We start from the raw sequence: 25,169 nt of genomic DNA on the forward strand, positions 1-25,169 counted from the left end.
CATTTTTAAGTTAAGAAACATAGCCATTTTCCTTTTGTGTTAACAATTAAAGTTTAAATTGTTGATTCCTTGACTCTCCTAGTTACACTAGAAGCTGGTTATTAGGTAACACTTTTCAGGCAGATACTTCTAAATTATTGAGTTATTACAGTGAAATTATAAATGGCTTTTCATATTCAAAAGCATAATAAAACTTGTTGGGAAACTTGATGATTGATGATATTGATTAAAACTGTGGTGGAACAAGAGGACTAGTCAAGCATAAGTGAATCAATTTTTTCCCACAATTTTTCTGGTCCAAATTCATGATGCATATTATCAGTAAAAGTATATGCTTTTAATATTTCTCCTCATAAAATTTAAGGTGATTCAAAGTTTAATTATAATCTAGAAGTATCTTGCAATTTTCATTATACACATTTATAGTTTCATTTTTATTTTTTTAATTTTTGAACCCAATTTTCCCTGTTAAACTCTAAGGTCTAGTGGCTCTGTGAGCTGTTAAGCAATCACAGAAATGCAATAACAAAAAAGCCTTATTTAAAGATAACATTGGTTACTATTTTATTTGAAGACAGAAAACTGAAATAAAAATCATTTGTGTTGCATACCAAATTTGGTTTAAAATATCAATTAGCTCAAATAAATCATCAAAAACAAACTACAGACTATAAATAGCAAGTATTTTACTTCTTTCCCCATTTGTCTCCAAGGTCACCATTCTCCAGGAAGAAAATAATGGAATTTCAAGAGCTGGAAGAGCTTAAATATCATCTACCTTAAAGTCTAATCAACTAATTATCAAAAATGAAATGAGACCTAGCCTGAGAAACCTGCCTGATTTACCTAGGGAATTACCTGAGATCATAATGCAAGCATGCAAATGTTAATGATATAAATAATTTTAGTTAAAGCAACTCAGTGGTACAGTAGAGGAGTTAGAATTAGGAAGATATGCATACAAATCCAGTCTTAGTCACATACTTGTTGAGTGACCCTAAGCAAGTCATTTAGCCTCTCTACTTCCATGTGGGGATAACAACATCTACTTCCTAATTTTGTTGTGAAAGTAAAATCACATGATAGGTTTTTTTCCTAATGTTATTATTTTATAATTCTTTTGTTTTACATTTTGAGTTCTTCCCTCCAGTCCCTCATCCACCTATTCAGAATACAAGCAATATGATATGGGTTATACATGTGAATTCATGCAAAACATATTTCCAAAATAAAGTGAGTTAAAAAGTATTCTTTATTCTATACGCTGTGTCCATCAATTCTCTTTCTAAAGGTAGATAGCATTTTTGATCATGAATCCTTTGGAATTGTTTTGGATTATTGTCTTAATCACAATAGCTGTGTTCCACAGGTAACTATCTTTACTTTATGTTACTGTGTATAATATTCGTCTGATTCTACTTACTTCGCTTTGCATGATTTCATTAAAGTCTTCCTAGATTTTCTGAAACCATTCTGCTCATCTTTTTCTTATAGAACAATAATATTCCATCTTTACTATATCCCACAATTTGTTTAGCCATTTCTGAATTGATGGTCATCCCCTCAATTTTTAATTTTTTGTTGCCACACAAAAGATGTTTTTTTATTTTTTTTATTTTTAGGCCTTCTTCCTTTTTTATCTCTTTGAGAAAGAGATCCTTAATGGTTTTGCTGGGCTAAAGGATTTTATAATTTTATAGTCCTTTGGGTATAGTTCCAAATTGTACGCCAGAATGGTGGACTAATCCATAATTCCTTCAAGAATGTGTTAGTGTCCCAATTTTTCCAAATCCCATCCACCATGTGTCCTTTTTCCTTTCTGTCATATTGGCAAATCTGATAAGTATGAGGTTGTACTTCAGAGTTATTTTCATCCATATTTCTCGAACCACTAGTGACTTAGAGAATTTTTCATGTGACTGTGGATAGCTTTGAAAACTATATATTTGTAAACACTTTACAAACCTAAAAATGTTATATAAATGCTAACTATTATGACATATAATAATCTATTATCTGTTCTACTCAACCTATGAATCTAGTTCTTCCCAATCTCTCAAAGTATATACTCACTTTGTTTCCTTGCTTTTCTTGTTCTAAAATTTCAAAACACTCAGGATGTCTATTAGTTACCATATCAGAAAGAGATACGAAATTAATTTCTCTGTGTGAATTTATCAGTTAATTACTCAATTAAGTAATTAGTTAACTAGTTAATCCATAAGCACTTAGTGGGCATCAACTATGTCCCAAGACCTTTTCTGATTACTGGTGATAGAAACAATGACAAAACTTAAAACTGTCCTTGCTTTTAAGAAGTTTAAGAGATGGGGGCAGCTGGGTAGCTCAGTGGATTGAGAGCCAGTCCTAGAGACGGGAGGTCCTAGGTTCAAATCTGGCCTCAGCCACTTCCTAGCTGTGTGACCCTGAGCAAGTCACTTGACCCCCATTGCCTAGCCCTTACCACTCTTCTGCCTTGGAGCCAATACACAGTATTGACTCCAAGACGGAAGGTAAGGGTTTAAAAAAAAAAAAGTTTAAGAGATAATTGTACGTATGCATGTACATATGTCTGTGTGTATATATATACATATATGTATATGTATATGCAAAATAGATATAATCTAGAAGCAAGGCACTGACCCCCCCCCCAGGGGAATCAGAAAACACTTCATGGAAGAGGTAGTACTTGAGCTGACAGAAAATAGGGATACTAAGAAATGAAAGCAAAAAGAGAATATATGTGATACTGTCCCCCATGCCTGGACGATAGTATCAGACAAGAGATAGAATGTAGTGCATGAGGAACACTTTTTATTTCAATTTCCTAATTGCATCTAATAACAAATTCCCACATAAGTTTCCCCAAGTATTATGATCCAAATTGTCTCCCTCCCTCTTTCCTCTTCCAACTCCCAAAGCTGGCAAGCAATTCAATCTGGGCTATATGTGTATTATCATGCAAAACATTTTCATATTTTTATTTTTTATGAGAGAACAAGTATATAAAATCAAAATGCCAATTAAAATCCAAATAAAATGAAAAATCATTGTCCATTCTGAGTTTAATAGCTCTTTGTCTGGGGGTGGAAAACATTCTTTGTCCCTCAGAATTTTCCTGGATTGCTGAGAATAGCTAAATCTATCATATTTGATCATTCCATGATACAGCTGTTACTGTGTATAATGTTCTCTGGGTTCTGCTTATTTCACTATACATCAGTTCATGTAGGTCTTTCCAGTTCTTTCTGAAATCATCCTGTTCATCATTTCTTACAGCACAATAGTATTCCATCACCATCATATACCATAATTTATTTATCCATTCCCCAATTGATGGACATCCTTTCAACTTCCAATTCTTCACCACCACAAAAAGATTAGCAATAAATATTTTTGGACGATTAGGTCCTCCCCCCCCCCATTTTTTATTTGGGATACAGGCCTAGTAATGATATTGTTGGATCAAAGAGTTTTAGAGTATTTGTTTTAGAGCCCTTTAGGCATAGTTCCAAATTGCCTTTCAGAATGGTTGGATCAGTTCACAACTCCACCAGCAATGAATTAGTGACCCAGTTTTGCCACAATCCCTCCAACATTTATCACTTCTCTTTACTGTCATAAGAGCCAAACTTATAAGTGTAAGGTGGTACCCCAGAGATGTTGTAATTTGCAATTCTCTAATCAAGAAAAATTTAGAACATTTTATATGATTATTAATAGATTATATTTCTTCACCTGCAAACTGCTTATTCATATCCTTTAACCATTTGTCAATTGGGGAATGGCTTGGATACTTATAAAATTGACTTATTTCTATATATATTTAAGGAATTAGACCTTCATCAGAGAAATTTGTTATAAAAAATTTTCCCAAGTTGTTGCTTCCATTCTAATCTTGGTCACAATGGTTTTGTTTGTAAAAAATCTTTTTAATTTAATATAGTCAAAATCATTCATTTTACATCTTGTAATGTTTTCTACCTCTTGTTTGGTCATAAAGTCTTCCCTTCTCCATAGATATGACAGGAAAACTATTCTTTGTTCACATTATTTACTTATGTTATCATTCTTTATGTCTAAATCATATATGTATTTTGAGCTTATCTTGGTATAGGATTGAGGTATAAACTAGTTTCTGACATTTTGTTTTCTAGTTTTCCCAGAAGTTTTTGTTAAATAGTGACTTCTTATCTCAAAGGCTGAAATATTTAGGTTTATCAAACACTAGATTGCTAAGGTCATTTACTCCTAATCTATTCCACTGATCCACCAATCTATTTCTTAGCCAATACCAGATTGTTTCAATGAGTACTGCTTTATAGTACAATTTAAGATATGGTACTGCTAAGTCACAATCTTTTACACTTTTTCTTCATTAATTCTTTTGATATCCTTGATCTTTTGTTCTTTCATATTAATTTTGTTTTTAATTTTTCTAGTTGTATAAAGTAATTTTTGTAGTTTGATTAGTTTGGCAATGAATAAGTAAATTAATTTAGGTAGAATTGTCATTTTTGTTATATTAGTTCAGTCTATCCATGAGCAATTCATGTTTTTCCAATTGTTTAAATCTAACTTTTTTGTGTGAAAAGTGTTTTGTAATTGTGTTCATGTAATTCCTATGTTTTCTTGGCAAATAGATTCTCTAGTATTTTTATTGTTTAAAGCCAATTTAAATGAATTTCTTTTTCTATCTATTGCTGATTTTTGTTTGAAATGTATAGAAATGCTGATGATTGTGTAGGTTTATTTTGTATGGTGCATCTTTGCTGAAGTTATTAATTATTTCAACTAGTTTTTTTAGTTTATTCTCTAGTATTCTTTAAGCCTACCATCAAATCTAGTTAGTCTAGTTTCCCCTGAGTAACAATTAAAAAGTGATTTTGGCTGAAAGGTATAAGATATGAAGGAATGTAATTTAAAAGAGCAAATTCTCCCAAGGAAAGTCATTGTCTGTTCTGTGCTGAAAAGTTAGACAAAAAAAAAAGACACTAACCTCTTTTTACCCTTTGAAAAAGTGATTTCACTGCTAGGCATATATACCAAAGAAATAAATTACAGAATAGTACCACATGTAAAACAAATTCATAGCAGTATTCTCTGTAATAATGAAAAACTAGAAACCAAGTGACTACTACTCATTGATTGAAGGACAAATTGTATTATGGGACAGTAATATAATATTCATGACATCAATTGGGGAATGGCTAAGCAAATTGTGGTATATGTTGATGATGGAGTACTATTGTGCTAAAAGGAATAATAAAGTGGAGGAATTCCATGGAGACTGGAACAACCTCCAGGAAGTGATGCCAGAGCAAAAGGAGCAGAACCAGGAGAACATTGTACACAGAGACTAATACACTGTGGTATAATCGAACGTAATGGACTTCTCCATTAGGGGCAATGCAATGTCCCTGAACAATCTGCAGGGATCTAGGAGAAAAAACGGTATTCATAAGCAGAGGATAAACTGTGGGAGTAGAAACACCGAGCACGGTTGAGGGGACATGACAGAGGAGAGACTCTAAATGAACACTCTAATGCAAATACTAACAACATGGCAATGGGTTCGAATCAAGACATATGTGATACCCAGTGGAATCACGCGTCGGCTACTGGGGGTGGGGGGAGGAAAAGAAAATGATCTTTGTCTTTAATGAATAATGCTTGGAAACAATCAAATAAAATATTATAAAAGAAAAAAAAGAAAAATGTAAATATATATATATGATATTCATGTATTTAGGAGACTCTGAATGAGAAATCAGTAAGTTTCAAAGACTTACATGAGCTGATTCAAAGCAAACTGAAAGAACCAAGAGAACCTTGAGAATAGTACATATAATGATCACAATAATATCTAGGAAAATAAAAAAATATATTAAAACTCAGATCATTTTAGATGGTTTGTATTAAAAATTATCTCTCATCACTATAGTGAGGTAATGGACTACAGGTACAGAAAGAGGTATGCAGGATCATAGATTTAGAATTGAAAGGAATTTTTTATGCCATTTAATCTAACCCCCTCATTATATAGATAAGGAAACTGGAGCACAGAGATGCTAAATGAATTTTTTACAGCTAATAAATATCTGAGATAAGATTCAAACTCAGGTGTCCCACTATACCACCAACCTCGACCTTACCACTGCCAGACAAGGTCAATATATCAGTTCTTTTTTCAACCTGTTTTAAGAGGACAGATTGGGGAATGATATTAGAGTAAAAAAAAAAGATAATCAGTAAAACAAATGAAAAAGAATCCAATTAAAAGGTTATTTCCCTTAAGGATGGTTTGAATGGTATACTAGGTATGCTCTTTAGAGACTAACTTTGCTCCTTACCCAATTGTAATATATTACTCTGAAATGAATTTCTGGCAATAGGCCAAATTAAGAACAACCTTTTATGAAGCTTCTAGTTAAGTAAGTTCTATAAATGTCAATTAAGAAAGCAGTTCAAAAGTGCTTTTTATTACCACAATTCATTATGATGAATAGAGGAGTTCACAACTGTCTAATTTTGTCAGATTCAGCCCTATATAAGAGCATTGGTTTATAATAAGGAAAGTGAGCTGAACCTATAAAGGACCCAAGAGGATTTCTTAAAGCTTAGATTCTAAAGGATAAATACCTATTTAAAAATGATAAATATATTTCTATTTTTTAAATTTATGATGATAATAAAGTAGAAATTGTTCCTTCTGGATATAAAAGCACACTCTCCAGGTTTGTAGATATTTTGTTTTTGAAACAAAATGGACCTAATAGAAAAGGTGCATCCTGGAAGCTTGAAATATCATTTATCCTCTCTATACACAACCACTCATTCAGACAGCCAAAAAGTATTTATTACTACCATATGCCAGGCACTGTGCCATATGCTGGATATCAGAGGCACCAGTGAAATAAGACTGGCTTCAGGAAGTTCATATTCTATTAGATGCAACAACATATACATATAAATATATATGTGTGTATGTATGTATTATATAAAAGAAATACAAAGTAATTTGGGGGAGAAAGGCATAAGAAACTAGGGAAACCAGGGAAGGCTTCAGATGGAAGCTGTTGTTTGAGGTGAGACAAAAAAAAATTGAGTCTTTAGGGGCAGAAGTAAAGGAGTACATTCCAAAAATTGAGGATAACTAGTACAAAACCACAGAGACAGAAGATGAGTGTCACGTTTGAGAAATGGCAAGAAGATCAGTTTATACTCTCCCTGCATTACTAGGGGAAGAGAGGAGAGGGGGAGGGGGGCATTAAGGGAGGGAAGGAGAGAGAGCACCAAGTATTTAAAGTATGCTGTGGGGTGGGCCGGCCTCCCACAGGGGATGGGGTCTTGGAGGTGGGACGGTGTGGCAAAATAATGGACGGGGCACAGATTTCGCATTCAACTCACAGCACAGGTTTCACAGCATAAACTGTTCCACTTTGGCTGAGGCCTGGCTTTATTTTATACCCTCATGATCACACATCTATTGGGCACACAGTTTGATTCTCAAAATACATGTTTCCATGGAACCTAACAACAGACAGGAAGCCTGGGGGATAGTCTGTTGCTATCTATCACTGTTGCTAAGGGCAGGATGAGTGGGTAGAATCAACATGACCGAGATATAGGTTAAGGAATTCAGAGCAAAGATTTGCCAGAAGTTTTTATGCCTAGAAAAGAGGGTCCTATCTAAGTGAGTATTTAAGAATCCTTAGGTTTAATTTTGTAAGTGGGCTCTCCTAGTAATATCCTGGGGGGACACAGTGAGATATCTATATTAACCCTGCAAGCATGTTGCTCTCATCTATTTTTCCTGGAGCTATATAAGAATAATAATCACAGCAATTTCAATAATAAGGGGATGTTAAAAATGAAAGTCACTTAGGGGGGTTTCAGTGGGTGGTTTCTATCCTTACTGGGTGCTGCTTTGCAGGCCCCAGTTTCCACGTAGACCATTTCAAACAGTATGTTCTTTGATGGCTCCCGGCATCTCCCCATTTTTTGTTTTTTAAGTGGAGTGACTTCAATTCATCTTGGGCTTGTTGTAGAGTAGAACCTAGCTGATGACTGTTATGCGACATTCTACAATTTGATTGGATATTACCAAATCACAGAATTCTGTGATCATTTGCTAGGTTTCTACAACACTCTGTGATAGATTTGATTAATGTGAATAAAGCCATTTGTAGGTTAGTACCCTTTGACCTGCTGAGAGGATCATTGTGCTTTTGGTCAGCTTTCACTATTAATCATAATTGCTTGGGAGATGAACAACAAAACATCTTTGTATCTAGGTGTGAGAACTTAAAGCAGACCAGTTTTGGAGTTTTCCTCAACTTACAAGTTCTGTTTTTCTTGTGTCACTTTGAAGTGCCTAGCAATGCCGCTTGGCTTCTGTTTCAACAAGTTCATTGGAGTGAGGTGCAGGAAAAGATTCATTATAGTACTCAAGCTTTTGGCCAGTGCTTATTATAGGGCCTTGGAGTATGTCTTGTGCTTGAGAAAGGAGGGGTCATGGGCAGTAATCTTTGGGCTTTAATTCTGTAATTTCAATCTTTTGGAGGTAATAACCTAGGGAGCTTAAAATAGAGTATATATATATTGGTCCTCTAAGTACCTACCATGTTTCAGGCACTATAATAAGCAGTCTGCAAATATTATCTTTCTTGATTCTCATAACCCCTGTAAAGTAATTACTATCAAGATGTCCATTTTATAGTTGAATAAACTGAGGCAGAGAGAGGTTAAATTACTTGTTCAGGTTCATATTGCTAATAAGTGTTTGAGGGTGGATTTTAATTTGCCTTCCTGATTTTTGAAACAGCACTCCATCATTTATGCCACCTAATTGCTTCTGATAAACATATATGTTCATGAAAATGTCAAAGTATTGTATCTTTGTACAACAGTCCTAAAACGTAGAAAGATTGGCCAGATATATGTACATATAAAATATCAGAATTTTGTTAGATAGGGGAAGGACAATGATTTTCTTCACTGTGAGCATAGTTTTTATTCCTGTCCTTTTTTCTTCCCTCATTTCTCTGCATAGGACAGCAAAAAGACTCTTGGAACTGGGAAACAAGGGAATTCAGAAAAACCCTTCAGTTTGCTGTAAGGGCAGCCTCTAAAACAGATGCCAATTATATTTAACTATTTGAAATGAGAACACATGAAATTTTGGATTCTAAGCTAGAGTTAGGCATCTGACAAAAACAGGTGCTTATGACAAGGAAATTGTATTTTAAAAAAGGCAGCTTTGAGTTTGAAGTAAGTAGATAGTAAATGTTGCTCAGTATTCCAAAGACCCTGTATAGTCTGGGGAAGAAACATCCATTCTAGATAGAAAATATTTAGAGAAGGAGAAATTGTATCATAGGAAAACAGCCACCATAGTTTGTTTGTTTTCTTAGTCCAGTAATTAGTTATGTTAAAGTTAGACTTTCCTAAAAAGGCTATAACATAGAAGGTCACTGGGCTTTATACCAAACATTGGTCCTCTTCAGGACTTCAGTCAAGGAGTCTGGCTAAAGACAAAACCAGAGAGAAACCTAATGCTCAGTGAATGGAGCTGGGCCTTTCAATGAGTAGTGGCTGTTAGAGAACAATGAGGAGAAACATCCAGCATGTACTACATACTTGGCCCACATGCTTGACAGAGATGATGCGCCTGACAGAACTATAGACAATATTAAGCTATGACACTATTGCTTTAATGGCGAATAGATCTAACAAGAGACAAGGAGAGGAGAGAACAAGTGCATGCATATGATCTCTGACCAAACATAACCTTTCTATTTTTGTTCCTCCATTTCTCCTGTATCTTTATTCTTCCCAATGTGGCATGCATATCTGTGAAAGAGAATTATATGATTCATGGGTTTTTGTTTTTATGATTTGTTGTGTTTTATTTCTATGTTATTTCTTTAAATTTCCTTTTTTGAAAAAAATCATGTCCTCTAGACTTATTGACAAAAATATATAACTGAAGGGCTTATGAGCTAAAGTTTTAAGATGATATAGATATAATGTATGCTGAACTTAAGGGAACTTTGTCTATAGGGACCAGTATGTCAGTTGTGGGAGCCTTTTATAGATCAGAGGAGATGTGTCAAATATAGTGTTTGGTTTTCTTGAAATCCCTTTTTTGTGACATTAAAAATCCTATCAAAAGCAAATATATTTTTATTTTAACTTTCTATACCTAAAGAAAAGAAAAAAATCTTTAAGTAGCAAGAATGATCCACCTGGTTCACTGTCTTGAAATATATAATTTCATGAGTATGAACTTCATCAGGAAATTGTTGATGATTTCACAAACACTTCTTTTTTTCTTGTGAAAGTATTGACTAATAAATATTTTTACCTTTTCTCCTAAAAAATGATGACTTTTAAAAATTCAAATGAACATATATGGCCAGAAATTATTTAATTAAGTTATAAAGCTATTTAACTTGAGAATACAAGCACTGGTCTTATTATGCTTTCAAATATTCATTACTACTCTGGTTGAAAATAACACCACGGGGCAAATATTATGCCTCTTCCTAACATTTGGAAGAGCTGGAGGAAAAACATGTGACTAAAAAGGGCAATCAATTTTAAAATCACATAGTTATGTGAATGTTAGTTCATACCAATCTTCTATTAAACCTTTCTTGATTAACTATATAGGTACAGAGATGTAGATATATAATCCCATAACTGTATCAAGTGTTTCTAGAAGCAGATAGGTTTATATCAATTCACTAAGAAAGTGGCAATGGAAAAACTTCTGTGGATTTTTTTCCTCACAAATGTCTAGGTGTTTTTTTGCCCTTTTACATTCTTAAATAACATTCCCCAAATTGAAAGAAAAACCCCAGAAGGTTCTCTTGACTTTATGAAAGAGATTATTTAGATGGACAGCCATCTCCTGGGATAGATTTCAAGCAAGTAATACAAAAAGTAACAATGAGGGCACTGTCCTTGAACATGGAAACTTCAGTACCAAGACTGCAAAAATATTTATTCACACTTGAAGAATATCATTATGGCACATAGTAGGTGTTTAATAAATGACTGAATGACAATCTCTTTTTCACCTTTCTTGTGTTAAATAGCTTTTTTAAGAACAGATCACTAGGCAAGCTCCGTTTCCTGCTATCAAGTTTTTCCTTGGATTTGGGCCACAAAAATAAATAGTAGCAGGTGTTTGTCACCTGGCACCTTTGTGATGACAGCACTGTAGTATTTTTATGTGGACTCAAAATAGCAACTACTCTTCCTTTCACCTTCCCCTAAAAGTTTTCATTGTTATTACTATGATTCAAAAGTAGATTGCTCATGGCCACCCACACCAGAAAGAACAAAATCACAATGTTCTGCACACTGAATAGAATTTTGAAATCCATTATATAAACATTTATTTCTGAGAGTTTCATTAGCAAGGCCTCAGGGACCCCACACAATATCAGAATAATTTTTAAGGGAAGGTGGTCATGTGTACCATCACTTAGTTAATTTGATTCTTCTTGGCTTTCAGAAGTATTTACCAATCTGGCAAATCCATCATTCTCTTCTCCAGCAGACCTGCTAATAAAATACTTTTTTGTGTTTTTGTGTCCAATTACCCTATATCCCAGCACCACATCTATCTAAATCTAATCATGAGGAAGCCAAAGAGATGACAAGAAAGTGTAATGAATAACAATATGTTCCACCAGTCAAGAAAATCAATTATGGGAAATTCGCTGGCCAGCATTTAATTGATAGCTTCTGATCTCTTCTGGACAACTGAGGAAAAAATAGAATCTTTTCAATCCTTACTCAAAAGCTTAATGTTCATTTAAGTGATTGATCTGCCTTCTTTCATTTCAATGTGGCCAGAGTGGTTTACAATTAAAGCTCTTGCAAACATAGTTTCCTCTAAAATGTAAACCTTATTAAAGGAGCACACACCCTAACAAAAAGAAAAAAGAATAAAGGGGAAGAGACTACTTTGACTTGTTTATGAAATCAGTTAATACATGTATACTTAACTTTTTTAAACTGTTTTGCTATTATAATTTAGAAATAACATTTTAACTTTTTAGATGACTCTCATCTGCCTCTCCCAAACTGCCCTCCCTTCTATTAGCTCCCCCGTATTCTCAATCCCTCCCCTCATACTTTCCTGCAAACACAATTGAGTATGTATGTTATTCCCATTTTGAATCAATTGTGATGAGAATAAAGTTCAAGTGTTATCCATTACCATGCATCTTTCTCAAAACTTTATAAGCTGTTTTATGCTCCTTTTATGTGAGAAAATTTACCCTATACTACCCCTCCTTTTCTCCTTCTCCCAGTGTATCACTCTTTCTCACTCTTGATTTTTATTTTTAAAGATAACATCTTATCATAGTCAACTCACATATCTCTATCTAAGTATACTCCTAGTGCCTTAAAAATGATAGTTTTTAGAAGTTACAAGTGTCTTTCCATGTACACAATTTAACCTTATCGAATCCCTTATGATTTCTTTCCTCTTTCCTTTTTATGTTTTTTGTCTTGTAATTGAATGTCAAAATTTTTATTAAGCTCTTTTTTTCCCACCAGAAGTATTTGAAAGTCTTGTGTTTCATTGAATATCCATTTTCCCCTCAAAGGATTATACTGAGCTTTGCTGGATAGATAATTCTGGCTTGTAATCCTATCTCTTTTGCCCTCTAGAATATCATTTCCTAATCCTTATGATTCTTTAATGTAGAAGCTCCTAAATCCTGTGTTTTCCTATATTATTCCTCCATGGTGTTTGAATTTTTTCCTTTCTACTGCTGGTAATGTTTTCTCCTTGAGCTAGGAGCTCTGGAATTTGGCTATAACATTCCTAGGAGTTTTCATTGTGGGAGGTGATCAGTAATTTTTCTCATTTCTACTTTACCCTCTGCTTCTAGGATATCAGGTAAATTTCCCTTGATAATTTCTTGAAAGATGATGTCTAGGCTTATTTGTCAATCATGGCTTTCAGGTGGTTAAATAAGTCTTAAATTATTTCTTCTTTATCAAGCTTACAGCTCAGTTGTTTTTTCAATGAGATATTTCATTTTTTCTTCTATTTTTTCATTCCTTTGATTTTGTTTTATTGTTTCTTGATATCACTTAGAGTCATTAGCTTCCAATTGCCCAATTTAATTTTTAAGAAATTATTTTCTTTAGTGAGTTTTAGTACCTCCTTTTTCATTTGGTCAATTTTTGTTTTAAGAAGTTCTTTTCTTTGACTGAATTTCTGTATATCTTTTTCCCATTGCCAATTCTGATTTTTTAGTTCTTCTCTTCAGTGAATTTTTGTGCCTCTTTTACTATTTGGCCTATTCTGGGTTTTTTTGTGATATTTCCTTCAAGATGTTTTGTGCCTTCTTTGCCAAGCTGCTGATTCATTTTTCATGATTGTATTACATCTCTTCCATTTCTTTTACCAATTTTTCACTATCTCTTTTATTTGGTCTTTAAAATGCTTTTTAAGCTCTTCCTGGAATTTTCTTGGGGGAGGGGGGAAGGTCTTAAGACCAATTCACAATTTTCTTTAAAGCTTTACATGTAGCTGTTTTGACATTGTTGTTACCTTCAGAGTTCGTATTTTGACTTTCCCTATCTCCACAGTAACATTTTATGGTCATAGTATGGTTTTGTTTTTATTTACTCATTTTTTCAATCTATTTCTTGATTGCAACTTTATACTCCCAGAGTGGAGGGAGCACTAGCACTATCCTCCCAAGCTTTGGGTTTGTTGTGTTGCTGTTTTCAGAGCTACTTCTGGGGCTCTATAAGTTTTCAGCTCTTCCAAAGTGTTATGATCTAAGGAGAGATGTGGCCACTGCTCTCCTGACCTGTGTTCCAGTGTGTGAGTGACTTTTCCATCTTGGAATTGTGTCCAGGGTCACTGTTTCCCTGTGACTACATTGTGCTAGTGCTCTTCCTTGCCAAGAGACTGTGATCCTGAACTACATATGGACAATAAAACAGAGAGCTGTATCCAGGGTCAACAAGTGTTCCCTATAATCTCTTTCTAAAGTGTCAGAACCAATAAAAAGATGGGTAGAAAATATTTTCCATACAAAGACAATCTAGAATATTGGCAATGAAGGTCTGTCTCGCTGGATTGATGTCAGAGCACATGCCAGTGCAAGTCTTATCCCAGCAAACCAGCAGTAGGCCTTAGGAACAACTGAATATGTGAGAGTTTCTGGTATTTCTCAGTCTATTCAATAAAAGAATCTCCAACTCAACTCTTCCTTTCCTTTCTTTGTTTTCTAGGTCAACAAGTCTCTATTCCTACCTTCTCTCTCTTGCTAGCAGCCACACTGCACCCTCGAGTCAGTTTGATATACTGGACAAGGAACTAGACTGAATCATGAAGATCTGAGTTCAAATCCTACCTCAGACACTTACTAGTTATGTGATCTTAAGCAAATCACTTAATTTATCTGGACTGTGAAATGGTTTTGGATTAAATAATTTCTCTAGTCCCCTCCATGTTTGCATCTATGTTTGCATCTATGATTTTATGGTCCTAATCCTAGTCTTTCCTTCCTTCCCATCGGCTGTCTGGGAAGAATCCTTGCCAAAGTAAAGAAATTTGGTCTTTTAGGTCCCATCCATCTCAGAGATTCTATCCGACTAATTCTTTCCTCCCCACTCAAATAAATTTGTTTTAATAACTTTTTAAATGATAGTCACACCATGAATTATAAAGTTGATTTGAGATCACATTTCATGCTATTTGCCACAGGTGGTATCACTGATCCTGGGCAGTAGTTACTCCAGCCACTGAAATTGGCCAGTTACATTTCTATAACATTAACTATAGAAAGGCAAATCATATGTTAATATTATTAAATAGTAAAATTTTGGTCTACTGTCCTAGCTACATATTAGTAAAGATGGGAGTAGATTCTAAAGTATTCTTGAGTTCATTTTTTATTTTTCATTTAACTTAATTCCTTAATTAACCTTATTGTTTCCATTTTCCTTTTCTTCAACAGAAATATATTGAGTATTTACTATCTAAAAGAAATTGAGTAAACAAAGAGAAAGAGAGAGATGATATAGTCCTTTTCCTCAAGAATCTTATATTCTATTGGGGGAAGCAGGCAGGAAATTATATAGCATAAACACAGGTAAGTAAAAGAGAAGGAGAGGAACTAGATATATAATTTCATTGGCATGAGAAATAACCAATAAGCAAATTCCCTTTAAAAATTCAGGATAGCAACTTCTTTGCAATTTGTAGAAAGCTTAATATGAGATGGAGAAAGCAAAAAATGAGGGGAATCCAGAAATACTTCAATTATGGGTAGAACATGAACTAAGCTTTGATGATAAGAATCCTGAGAAGTAAAGGTGAGAAAGGAGTAGAAGATACTTCTTGCAAATACAAAGACAGGAAACGGAATGCCATGTTTATGAAACATCTAGCAGAGCAATTTGGCTGAATAGAGAATGAGAGAGATGCAAAATAAGCATAGAAAATAAGTTTGCAAACATATTGTTGAGAGTTTTAAATATCAAGTGATGTAAAATAAGAATAGAAATCAGTTTGCAACTGTATTGGGAGAGTTTAAAATATTAAACTAAAGTCTTGGATTTAGAGTTATAAGAGATCTAAGAGGTCATCTAGTTCAACTTTTTCATTACAGAGATGAGAAAATCAATACTAAGAGAAATTAAATAACTTAACTAAATGTGAATAAGTTTTAATTGTCAGTAGTAGGATTTTATTCCAGATCCAATTATTTCAAATGCAGTAGTTTTTCTATTGCACAGAACTGCCTCTGTTACAGGCAATAGGGAGCAACTGATTGTTTTTGTTCTTGTTTTTGTAATAATCAGAACAGTACCTCAAGAAGAACATCTTGGCATCACTATGAAAATGAAATTGAAACGAACTGAAACTAATTAGGAGAATATTTCAATAGGCTAAACAAAATGTTATGGGGTGCTGAAACAGCAAAACAGTCATATAAAAGGGGAGAAAAGTGGAGGAAATAAGAGATGTGGAGATAAAATCTATATGGTAAGATTTAGTAATTGAATGTCTATGGAGGATAACAGAAAGAAAATAATTACAGATGACTTTGAAGTTCTAATCTTGGAGAAGGATCATCTTGTGAAGAAAGGTGGTCTATTCCATTTTGCCTATGTTGAGTTTGAAATGCTAGGGGGGAATGTGGGTAGCAATTTCTAAGATGATATAGAATTTAAATTCATTGAAATATTAGGGCCACACACACCCTTATGTTAAGGTGATAAGATAAGGAGAGTACAGAGAATAGTCAAGAGAGCATAGAAATGAAAGTGAAGAACAAGAAAATGGCATATCAAAAGAAGAAAAGCTGTCCAAGAGAACACTTGGTCCCTAGTATTAGAAAAAGCAACTGAATATAGAAATTTTATTCAGTATATATTTATCTCCTATGTGTAGGGCACCATGTTAAGCAATGGGAACATATCTGGACTTGTGATTTCAGTGATATGAAGAATTTTCAATGAGTAAATACCCTCAACAGTCAAAGCTTAGCATCTTCTCTGCAATTTTTAATCTTAGAGATTACAGTCACTTGAGGAACTGAAATATTAAATGACAGTCCTAGTAAGGGTCATGCAAACAGTATGTGTTAGAAGTGGAGTCTGAATGCAGATTTCAGACTCTAAAACCAGGTTTCTAGCTACTGTTCCGTGTTGCCTGTTGGTAGCCATAGGGGCAAAGACAAAAATGACACACTCTGTGACCCCCAAAGGCATTGATTTTATTTTTATTTTATTTTGATTTGATTGACTGATTATGTGAAGAAGGTAAAGCAAATCACTTCAGTTAAGAGCAATCATTATGAATCTTGAAGAAAGTAAGAAATTTTACTTATGTGAAAGATTATTCTCAGATTGAAATTAATAAGCATCTCAGTTCTAACTCTCTCTCTCTAAATGGAAGTCAAGCTGAATTTCAAGATAAATTCATTTCCTTACTTGTAGGTCAGATCATAAAATTTTAAATTAGAAGAGACCTTAGGGGTTATCTAATCCAATCCCCTTATTGATCAGATTAGCAAACTGCAAATTATTTAAAAAAAAAAAGAACAATCTCTGCTTTCAAGAAGCTTACACTCTAAAGAATAAACACACAAAAAGAAGTTGAAAGACAAGAGGGAGGAGAAAGACCCATTTTGGGGGCATGAGGGAGAAGTCTAAAAAAGTGCTAATGTATATAGCTGATGGAAATTAGAAACCTGGGTTGAATATCCTCCTTCAATAGAAGTTCTAGGACCTATGGCCCTGCTCTCTAGCCAGAGAGTCCAATCAGAGAAATAGAGGTTACTGATTATTTATCAGTAACAATCTGATTACAATTTGCAGAATCATAAGATTTTCTAATGATGAGTTTTGTGGGAAAGGAAGATATAATGAAAAGAGTGGTTCAAAGAAATTTAAAAGCAGTATAGCTGGTAGGAAATAGGGTAGTAAATTAAAGCAACCAAATTTGAACCCCAAACTTTTGACTCCAAAATCCAGGGTCTTTCCACTATACCACAATAATTAAATGATAGTGTAGACAAAACCTAATAGGGATCTCAGATTTTCTGTCCCCAGTTCTCTTATGTATCTCTTTTTTTTTTTCTTGCTCCAATACTTAGAATTCTATGTCAATATTCCTATGATGAGACTGTATGCTATTTAGAATAGTTTTCTAAAGTCTCCTTTTTTGGAACCATACATACAATATACCACTGCATTAAATTCCCATAAGTCTTTGGGAAAAGCTTCCTTTCCCATTAACCCTGTTCTCTCATAAATCCTGAATTTCTGAGAGTAACTCCTTTTTTCTCCCCGTGATCTGTCCAGGGTTCTGAAATCCAGGGGTTAAATATGAGAAAAGAATATGTTGGTGGAAGGTGTCCTTTAAAATCTCAAAGAAAAGGTTTTAAATTTAACCCCTTATTTCTCCCTGTTTTGTGCCTTTAGATCCAGTCCTTGGTTGTAGCACAAGAGTGCCATCTTCAGCTCTCAAACACTCGGAATTCTTGAGACTGTTGCCATCTGTGAATCAGGAAAGACGGCTATTAAATATATTTCATTGCCATGAAATTTAACTCTTTATCTTTTCATTTCAAGTCAGAACATTAATCGACTGGCCATAAGTAGAATAAAAATAAAGCTCCTTGTGATGTGACACAAAGGAGATTAAAGAGCCATGATTTTTAAAAATTTATTTTCAGCAAATTACTTTACATATTCATTCCCTATTTCTCATCATTTTCTTTATGACTCCTAGAGGTTATGATATATTCCTATATTCCAATATTTCCATAGTTTCACTGATCTGAAATTATTATTCAGAAATAAAAAGAGAATCTCATGTCATGCCCAGCAGGACTTTTCTTAAATTGCTGGGTGATTATCAGAAATTATGCCAATCCACATCAGTTCCAGGATTTGGGAGAGGGTTGATGTTTATGATGATGGATCTAAAATGAATTTAATTTTGCAAAAGAGTGTCTGGCATTCTTGGAAAACAAAAACTACAGATGGAAATAGTAGGAAATATAAATTAACACAAACACACCCATACTGCAAAACAAATAATCTCCTAAATTCTCCAACCTAAAGTTTCCAAATTCAGCCTAGTCCTCCAAAGCAATTTCTACAATTATATTAGAAGGTTGGAAGATAATCTTCATCTCATATTTTATGGTAATTTGTTACGGGAAGGTGACAATGTACCCACTTATGTACCAATTGGGAATGTAGGGGAGGAATTAGTCATATTTTGCATTAAAATGCATTATGAGATGTAGAGTGCACACACACACACGCACGCACGCACGCACGCACGCACGCACGCACGCACGCACAAAAACAGGCTAGATGAGCAGAAGGGAATAACTCATTTATGATATCCCACCCTCACTCTTTTGTTCTTTCAATCAATTATTCAAATGTCTGAATAAAAGGGTCTAGTATGTCAAAATTCAGGGTCTGAGAAATTGTTTGTAGGTAAGTAAAAATAGAAGAGAAATGAAGGAAATAAGCACTGATAACTTTATAAGCATCTATTTCCAAAGACAATGCTGGAATTGCCAGTAAGATAGATAGCATAGTAGATAGAGCTTAGAGTCTGGAGTCAGGAAGACCTAAATTCAGATCAGACCCCAAATATTTATTAACAAGTCATTTAATCTCTCTTTGCCTCAGTTTTCTTAAATGTAAAATGAGATAACAGTATCCAACTTGCAAAGTTTTGTGAAGATCAGTGAAGATAATATTAATAAATCAATTGGCATAATATCTTCCATGTAGTAGACTATATAAATGCTTATCCCCCCCCAACTCTTCCTCAATAACTTTCCACTGAGATACTTAAAATCCACATAACAATGGTTTTTCAAATATTTGAGTCCTATGCACCATGCAGTAATTGTGAGTCTCTATGGAAGTAGAAAGGGGTCCTTAAGTTAAAGGCAGATAGAACCATCCCACCTAGAGAATGCATGGCATTATAAATGATACTTAACATTTGCCTAACACTTTTAACCTTTTCTAAGTATATTTCCTTCTAAATGACTCAGTCTCTTTTTTCAGTATGGATTTACCTTCTTTTGAATAAATATGAGAATGAGGTACAAAACCCTTAAGTGACACAGCTGTTTCTAACAACGTTGAGACTGTCTTCTAATTACCAGACCTAAAGATTTGTCCCTCTACTCCAGTCAGTGGCCTATTTTCTCATCAGCTGTTGCCATCAACTCTCATGCAACTGGTAGGCCTTCCCTCAGAGTTTGATAGGTGCAATGAAATTGTCTTCTCTCTGAATAAAAAGAGGCCTGTGAGGTGTTTAAGAAGCTGTCTTCTATAAATCCCAGCAGAGATGTTCTTGAGCCAAGAACCCTTTATCTTCCCTACATCATGCATATATCAAGGTTCCTGGGGATCACTAAAGAATTTCATTTCAGGTTGCATAAATGGTCCCAAAGAATGAATGAAAAACATATTAACTGCTTTCCATGTGCTAACAACTGAAGATATAAATAGAAAAGCAAGACAATCTTTACTGTCAGGGGTTTGCATTTCAATAGGGCTCTGCCACAAATGAAAAGGCCCAGGTGTTCATGGGGTGCAGCAGCAAAGAAGATGGAAATGCATCTTCTTTACTGTCATTTCTATGATAAAAAACCATATCTATTAAACCACTTACAAGACCATGACTGACCATATTTGAAGAATAAACACTTTGGTGTAATTAATGTCTTTAAGTAGTTTATGGCATAATCAATCATAAGGGGATGGATGGCTAAGCCTATTATAGAAAATTTCAATGTGGAAATGCTCTTCTAAAGAAACAGACTGTAACTCATCTGTAACTATTTAAAAATTACCATGAGGAACTGAGACATTAGGTGAGTTTTCCACATTCTCACTGCTATTATGTGTCTGAGACAGGACTTGACCCCAAGACTTCCTGAATCAAAGTCTGCCTTTCTATCCATTATATTATTGTCTCTAAATAGAGTGTCATTGAAAAGTAGAAAAGAGATGATTCACTCACACACTCAACAAAAAATGGTCAAATTATCTGTGTTATAGAACCAGCCTTACACAAAGTTAAAGTATTAAGTTACAAGGAAACAGAAAAATAAATATAAATTCCATCTTTTAGTGCTAGATACAAGAACTAGTTTTATTCCTGTTAATAGCACAAAGTGCCGGTAAACATAAAACTATCACCCCAGGTAATTTTTAATTAATGAAATTGAAAACTCTGATGATAATTCCTCCCACAGAGTCCCTCTCTTCTCTGGCTTACACCCACACAGTGCCAACAGGGGAAGCAACTATGGGGTTCTAAGGATTACATCCATACAACCCCCTCGCTGATGAAGAACCAGCCTGCGTAAGTAACATCCACTGCTGAGTCATAGCTTGTGTCATCTTGGGGAGCTTTTGATGTCACTGAAATAGCCCAATGAATAATCTCCCCAGCTTCTCAATTACATGGTGGGTGTTTCTTTAACAGAGTTTTAAAAAATTCTATTCTTCATGCCCAGGTCCAGTGAAATAACTACCAGTTACCATGGAAATAACAGTAAGCATCGACAGAGAATAGGTCACTGATAAAGATAGGAGCAATAATTCTTATTTCTCTAATGATCTCTGAAATGAAAATGTATAACCAATGTAATGCCATATATCATGTCTCATTCATGACTCTCTCTCAAAGACTTGGTTGTTGTGCTAGTCTCGGGAAGAGACACACCATGCAATCATGGAATATTTATTATTACCAATCTTCATAATAGTAACTAAAATTTATATATTGATTTAAGTTTTACGAAGCATTTTAATGATAACTAGCACTTATATAGCACTTTAAGGTTAGTAAACCATTTAAACATATTACTTTATTTTGATTTCACAACAATCCTGGGAGATAGGTTCTATTATTGTCCTATTTTGCAGATGAGATAACTGAGGCATGCAGAGGTTAAGTGATTTGCCTTGGGACAAATCACTAGTAAGGGTCTGCAGCCATATTTAATCAAGTTTACCTGACTCTAGGCCCAGTGGCATTTCCATTGTGTCACCTGGCTGCCTATGTACTTTACAAAAATTACTTTATTTGTTCTTCATATAAATGCTTTAAAGAAGGTGCTATTATTATCTCCATTTTACAGTTGTAGAAACTAAAAGGACCTTAAAGACAATCTTCACAACCCCCTGTTTTACAGGTGAAGAAACTAAGGCCTAGAGAGATTAAGTGAATTCTTCCAACTGATAAAGGGAATAAATGTCAGTATTCAAACCCAGTTCCTCTGAATTGAATTACTTTCCAGAAAAACCAAGAATTAAAGAGAATTCAACCTTATAATTTTCCACATAGGGAAACTGAGACCCAGAGAGACCAAATGAGTTGCTCAGATTCAAACTGCTAGTAAGTATCACTGCAGGACTTAAATCTTCTCTCTTCAATGCTTGTTGAAGAACCATACCATTCTACCTTTGAATAGTACCTGATTCCTTTCTTTAAAGGACTAAAAAAAAGACATGAATAGTTTCTTCACTATACATAATCCTTATTATATATAACCAAATGATTTAGGCTTAAGCTTACTTATGCGGAGATCTGGATATGTCACAGAATGGCAGGATTTAAAAGTTGGAAAGGACATCAGCAGTCAACTAATATAATCTATACACAAAAAGGAATCCCTACCATGATATCCCAGAAAAGAAGGAAAAGATAGAGAAAAAAACAGGAGAGGAGAAGCAAAAAAAGAGAAAAGGAAGATTAAAAACAGAAAACAAAACAAAGACAAGACTCAGGGACTGGCAAAGTGTTGGTATATATTACCTTTCAAGCCATCACATTTCATTGTTGGCAGAAGTTTTACTAGCATCAAGCCTAAATTTGCCTCTTTGCAACCTCAATCTATTGTTCCTTGTTTTGCCTTCTTAGGCAAAACAAAACAACCCTAATTCCTTTTCCTTGTAATATATATTTAATACTTATTGACAGCTATCACATTTTCCCTGAATCGTTTCTCCTCCAGTCTAAACATGGGCAGTTTTTTGTCTGTTTGTTTGTCATGTTTTGTTTTTTAACCAATACCTCTCTCTTTGTAGAATTCCAATCTTGCATCAATTACCTCTTAAATATCTAGACCCAGATCTTCTTTAGGCATCTCAAAGTCAAGATTTTCAAAGGAGAGTTCATTATCTTCCCCTTCTCTTTACCCATTCAACTTCCCTACTTCAAGGCCACCACCATTCTCCTTAGACTTTCTTCTCTGCTTTTAGTAAAAAGAGAAAACTGAGCAAATAACTGAAGTTCCTCATCCTAAATCCATTTCTTTTCTGTCCCAAAACCATCAGTGGCTACTTATTCCCTAACAAGTAAAGTTAAATGCTTTTGTCTAGCATTCAATTTTTTCACTATCTGACACCATCCTTTTGTTCATATAGTCCTACTTCAGATTATGCTTCTTTGTGCTCCCTCTTCACTAAACATTCCTTGTTATTATCCTCCTTGCTTTTGTTCATGCCAATTATTTATTAGGTACCTATGTGCCAATTACTCTGCTAGACCCTAGAGGAATGAAGACAAAAAATGAAAGAGTACCTACATCGAGAAGTTTATATTCTATGTTCTCCTCCCCCTTTGCATGTTGTATTCCTTCATATTATCTAAAGCTCAACTCCATATATGTAAACCTGGAAGGGATCTCAGAGATCATCTAAGCTAAGCCCTTCATATTACATATAAAAAAACTAAGGACAAGGAAGGTTAAGCAATCTCATATTGATACTAGAGTAAGTGTTAGAGATTCAATTTGAAGCCAGGTCCTCTGACTCTCAGAATATATGTTCTTTTTAACTATGTCATGCAATCTCCCTACTCAGATGTTGTGTCCTTGGTAAAGGTTTATCCAATTCCCACAACTGGCAAAAAGGATCTTTTCCCTTTAATGTAAAATGTAATTTTCTTTTGTGTATCTTTGATGCCTTTACCATATTTTGTATTATTGATGTCTATAAAATAGATTTAATAATAGTCTTATGCCCATAGCAAAACAAAAATATCCATGGAGACAAGAAACATATTATATGAGCTTTTATCTCTTCCAGCATCCAGCACAGCATCCTGCATACATTGGGTAGTTAATAAATGTTTGTTATCTTTGAACTCAAAGATTGTGTCTAATGAAGCAGGAATAAAGACAGGAAGTACTCCAAGAGATCAGTATCACCATTTGTGGGCAACGTCAACCATCTTTCTCTCTCAAGACTCTGTTCCTGGGTAGCCCATGCAGGTAGGAGTCAGTCTTAAATGGAAAATATGAGTCAATTTCAAATCAATCCTTCTTAAAATTTCTACATGACAGGGGAGGCCAGTCATCTGGGCTTCTGTTGATTTGCCACTGACATTTTCAGACATTGTCTTGCTTCAGTGGAGCTGCAAAGTATTGATCTGTATATTTTCAGCCTCACTCTCTGTGCTCCCAGCTTTGCTTTTTCTCAGATTTGTGGTTTGCATGCAGGCCAACACCACCTCTGCCCTTTCTGGCAGCTCCTCCACTATCTTTTCTAACTATAGCTCAGAGCAATGCTTCAGAATACATGATAGTCACCTGAGGCCATCACATCCTTGGTAACTTTTCTCCTGATGGAGCTAGGAAATTTAGAAAAGAGACATGAAAATGACCTCCCATACAACTGCTCAGAAATGCTGTTTCCCAAAGGCTCCTACAAATGATTTAAACGTTGTTAATTCACTCCAGTAGTAACCAGACAAAATATATTTTAGTGTTAACCATTCTTGACAGGAAAAGGAATTTCTAAAGGGAAATGTCCTCAGTTTTTATATGTCAGGAAATGTTTGAGCTATGAAGGACAATAGTTAAATCAGAGATTCTTAATCTAGGAATTCACTGATAATTATATTTCAAAAATCATCGATTTCCTTTGTAATCCAATGGATTTTATTTTATATATTTAAAAATGTCATTCAGAGAAAAGTTCACAGCCTTCAATAAAGTGTCCAAGGGGTCCATGACACAGAAAATGTTAAGATTTCCTTATCTAAATGGTGCTCCAAGTCAGTATAACTCATTATTAATTATTAGAAGTAAAATAAAATAAAATAAAATAAAATTGGAGAACAGCTAAGTAACTCAATGAATTAAGAGCCAGGACCAGAAATGTTTCAAATCTGGCCTCATATACTTCCTAACTGTGTGACCCTGAGCAAATTGCTTAATTCCCATTGTCTAGCCCTTACTGTTCTTCCACTTTGGAACCAATACACAGTATTGAGTCTAAGGCAGGTCAGGGTTTTTAAAAATATGAATAAATAAATAAGCTAAGACCATAAGGAGAGATAGTGTTGCATAGTGGATAGAGAACTAGCCTCAGACTTCACAAGAACTGAGTTCATGTCTAGATCCTGACATATATTGTCTGTGTAGCCTGGTCAAGTCATAATCTCTTGATGGTCCTTTCTACCACCCCAGGCAGCTCTTTAAAAGTGTAAGTTGCAGTGCAGGTGCTGGGTCGCATTAGTAGGAATTTCTTCACCAATAATTCTCTTTTAATGAAATCACAGGTTAAATCTAAAAAGAGAAAGTGCAAGAAATGTGAGAACTTGGGTTTCTTTT

The 25,169-nt window shown here is 34.5% G+C and overlaps 1 long non-coding RNA gene across 2 annotated transcripts; it reads left to right on the plus strand.

Annotated features, from left to right (window-relative positions):
* Positions 1 to 7,506: 7,506 nt before the first annotated feature.
* LOC103101162 (uncharacterized) lies at positions 7,507 to 18,105 on the plus strand. 2 transcript variants are annotated; one of them, XR_008915157.1, is made up of 4 exons: positions 7,507 to 7,696; positions 15,009 to 15,143; positions 15,856 to 16,039; positions 17,983 to 18,105. It is a non-coding gene; the product is annotated as an uncharacterized LOC103101162 (long non-coding RNA). The 2 variants fall into 2 exon arrangements; XR_457812.3 differs by lacking the exon at positions 15,856 to 16,039 and having other exon boundaries at positions 7,524 to 7,696.
* Positions 18,106 to 25,169: the final 7,064 nt, after the last annotated feature.

Source organism: Monodelphis domestica, chromosome 1 (genome assembly GCF_027887165.1).
Source record: "Monodelphis domestica isolate mMonDom1 chromosome 1, mMonDom1.pri, whole genome shotgun sequence".
NCBI classification, from domain to species: Eukaryota; Metazoa; Chordata; class Mammalia; order Didelphimorphia; family Didelphidae; genus Monodelphis; species Monodelphis domestica.